Genomic DNA, 3,910 nt, shown 5'->3' on the forward strand with positions numbered 1-3,910 from the left:
GATTTCAGTTTCCTGAAGAAGCAAACTTCTCATTATTATATCTTTGAGTACTAACAGTGATTTGTTTTCATGCATTCAATAGGTACAATCATTATCTGGAGTCCCTGAGTAGTGTCAACAGTTATGGGCTCAGCTACTAATTAAAAAGTTGGAGGTTCGAATCCACTCTGAGGCTTCTAGGAACAAAATTTAGTCATCTACTTCTGAAAGGTTACAGACATTGAAAACCCAGTGGAGATCGTTCTACTCTGCACTACACGGGGTTACCATGAGTTGAAATCACTCCACAGCAACTGGTTTTGTTTGTTTTTAAAACCATTATCCACTTCTACAGATGAGGAAACTGATGCACACAGAAGCCACTGTATGGCCAAGATCCCTCTGAAACCAAATGGAAGAGCAGATCTCACCCCTCCGTTTGACTTCCAGTCTGAGCTCCTGAATCCTGCATGATCCTCAGCTCCTGAGTTGAAGAGGACTCCGCCACTCATATTCCAGAGGAGGCGCCAGCTCAATATGCCCCGAGCAATCCTTTACTTACCCCTCTTATAATGAGAGCGGGCCAATGGCAGGAACATACAAGGCAGAGAAAATAGATTTCATCATTTCTCTAAAAGTCCGCCTGATCCCTGCAGGTTGGAAAGAAATCTTGAATATAATATCTCTCTTCCTCCTGGAATTCTTTAATATGTTCAGTCAGTCAACTTAATCTTGAGTTGGCCAAGCAATATGTCCATCAGAAAACTGTTTCCAGCTGCAGTGTGGCCTGGAGTGGAAAGGTTTAAATAAGTAGTCACAAGTGCCAAAAGTAGAAAGCACAGATGAGCTGATTGCCTTTACAAGGATATTTATGGCATACCTTTGCTTTTGAATTTTCTTAAGTATGTTCCAATTTGAGTGTTTTATTTTCTTCCCAACATAGATGCAAATTCTTTTTTTATTATTATTATCTTTTTGGTGTTGTTGCTGTTCTTGTTGTAAAAAAATATATATTGACGATACCACATTTGCTAATTCAATATTCTTCATATACACAATTCAGGAAGATAATTTCCTCAGTCATGTTGTACAACCATCACCATTATTCATTGCCAAATTATCCATCCCCATAAACAGAAACTCAATGCTTCCTAAACAACAACTCCCCTGCCCCCCTCTCTCCCGCCCCCGGTAACTCTGATCTCTATATATTCACCTAGTCTTTGTCCTCAGAAACCCTATAAAGGGTCACTATGAGTCGGAACCGACTCATCGGCACTTAATAACAACAACAACATGTAGTTTATACTTGTTGTTATTGTTAAGTACCATCGAGTCAGTTCCTCTATAGGGTTTCCAAGGAGTGGCTGGTGAACTTGAACCTTGTGGTTCAAACCGACTTTGCAGCCCAGTGCATTAACCCACAGTGCCACACCAGGACTCCTTACTTTATACTAGCGAGCTCATATAACGTCTGTCCTTTTGTGATGGACTTATTTTTTGAGTTGTTTTTCTTTTTCCAAATAGCACAAGATCCATGTGGCATGTACTACATCATTTTTCTTCCTACCACCATGAATTCTTAAGATAATGGGATAGAATACAACCAAAAACCAAAACTCTATTGCTACTGAGTCAACTCTGATTCATAGCAACTCTATGTAAGGTTTCTAAAGCTATAAATCTTTACAGGAATGGAAAATCTCCTTTTTGTCCCAAGGAAAAACTGGTGGATTTGAACTGCTGGCCTTGCACTTATCAGTTACAGAATAGAATGGAACGATACAATGTGTTAACTGAAAATTACTTTTTACTTAATTGTTCTATTATAGTTAATATATTCAAATTTTCAAAAATCAAAATGGCATCAAGGGACCCTACCCAGAGAAGCAGTGATGCCTGAGATGGAGGCAGAGACGATGACATGGAGCAATGGAGCAGCTGGGGACTTTAGACCCAGAGAGGAAGAGGGGCTGTGTGCTGATGACTGGGGGGCAGGCTTGTAGTGTATACCCTTTGGTTGGGTGATGATGATGCATGGAGGGGATTGTAACCATGGCAATGAAACGATATATGATAGGATGAATGTAAAACTAACGTTCTGCCATGTAAACTATCACATAATTCACATTAAAACATTTTTTAAAAAAGTCAAAATTGTATACAAAAGATTTTCATTGAGAAGTCTCCCTCCCACCCTGGCCACTCTCTTCAGCCCCTAGATATAATCGTGTTGACTTACAGTTTCTTGTTCATCTTCCATACTTCTTTTATCACATTTTCTTATCAAAATATAAGACAACATCCCTGGGTAGCACAAACAGTTTGCACCCGGAGTTATGGGTCTCATCGTCCTAATTTAAACCAATGTGGTGCAGGGGGTGAGGGAGAGGCTGGATTCATGACCCTTAGGCTCCTGTTGTGGTGTTCTAGAATCCATGCTGTTCTGCAAATCACAAGGTCAGCGGTAAACCTATACAGGGTCTCTTTGAGTTGGAATCAACTCGACGGCGCTTAACAGCAACAACATTGTTGAAGCCTAGAGGTTTCAGAGTAACTTAGACATTTGTGATTTCTTCCACAGCAGCTCTGTGGAACAATGACCTGAAGCTTTGATTCCTTAAAAACAACAGCCAAGAACATTCGATAGAACAGCTGAAATCGACTTGACATGGGTAAAATATAAGAAAATATGACTCTCCTGTGCAATATTGTGTACCTCATGTTGCTGATTTAAGTCTAGCCTGAGGTTCTTCCATATTAAAACACAGAGAACTTCCTTAACTTTTACGACCAAAGCATAGCCCATGTAAGGATGTACTTAGTTTAACAAGTCCCCTATTGATGACACTTGGGTTGTATCCACATTCTTACTATTACAAATGATGCTGCACTGAGAAACTTTGTACCTTTGTGCATTATTTTATACCGTGGGGTATATCAGTAGGATAGATTTCCAGAGCAAGGGTTCAATAGTTCAAAGGATGAAAGCTTTCTCCAGGTTGATTAATGTACCAGCTTGCCCCGCACAAGGGTTAGAATCTTTGGCACTCACTCCAACCATAATGGCAGTGTCTGCCTCCCCACAGCCTTAGCAATAGAGTTGTCAGACTTTTCTCTCTGTGCCAATCTGTGAAGTGATAAATGATATCTCTGTGCAATTTTAATTTGCATTAATCTTATGAGTGAGGTTGAGCATCTTTTCCTAAGAACAGCATATTAAAATCACTTACTGTTGAGTGATGGAAGCTCACTGGGGCTAGTTCAAGCAAATGAAGGGGAAAGTTTTTTATAAGAATTACAGAGGTGCATTGCTAAGCCAAGGGCAGTGATGCAGCCAAGCCTCCAGAAGAGACTGGGTCAAGAAAGTGGAAAACATTAACTCTATTTCTCTCTCTCCTATCCACTTGTGAAATATGTGCCTATGTAGTTTCTTCCCCTCATAGATTCTATGACATCTTCTCAAGGCCAAATACGCACAGAAAGACTCGGGTTGATTTATCTTCCTTCAATAATCCATTCCGAGTCCAATCAGCCATAGTTGAAGGCAGAAGAATGAAGAGAATCTGAAAATGCAATGATGGTTGCTAGGGGCCCAAGTATATCAGATGCCTATGGATGTCTACCAAGAACTTATTAGCCCCTATTCCTCATTCATTACACTTCCAAGTGGGGCTCTTCCAAAAAGACAGCTGACTTTCATTTATCAGAATCTCACTTGGGAGATAGTCTACTGTTTTCTTTTCCTCATGGGTTAGAGGAATAATGAACATAGAATTCTACATTAGCTATAAGTAATTTCAATTTAAACCAGTTTAGCAAAGGGGTAGGAGGCAGGGATTAAGTACATTGCTAACTAAAAGCCTAGAGTTCTGATGTGGCTCTGTAGGCTAAGCACTGGACTGTTAACTGCAAGGTCAGCAGTTCAAAC

The sequence above is a fragment of the Chrysochloris asiatica genome, unplaced genomic scaffold (genome assembly GCF_000296735.1).
Source record: "Chrysochloris asiatica unplaced genomic scaffold, ChrAsi1.0 scaffold00102, whole genome shotgun sequence".
NCBI lineage: Eukaryota > Metazoa > Chordata > Mammalia > Afrosoricida > Chrysochloridae > Chrysochloris > Chrysochloris asiatica.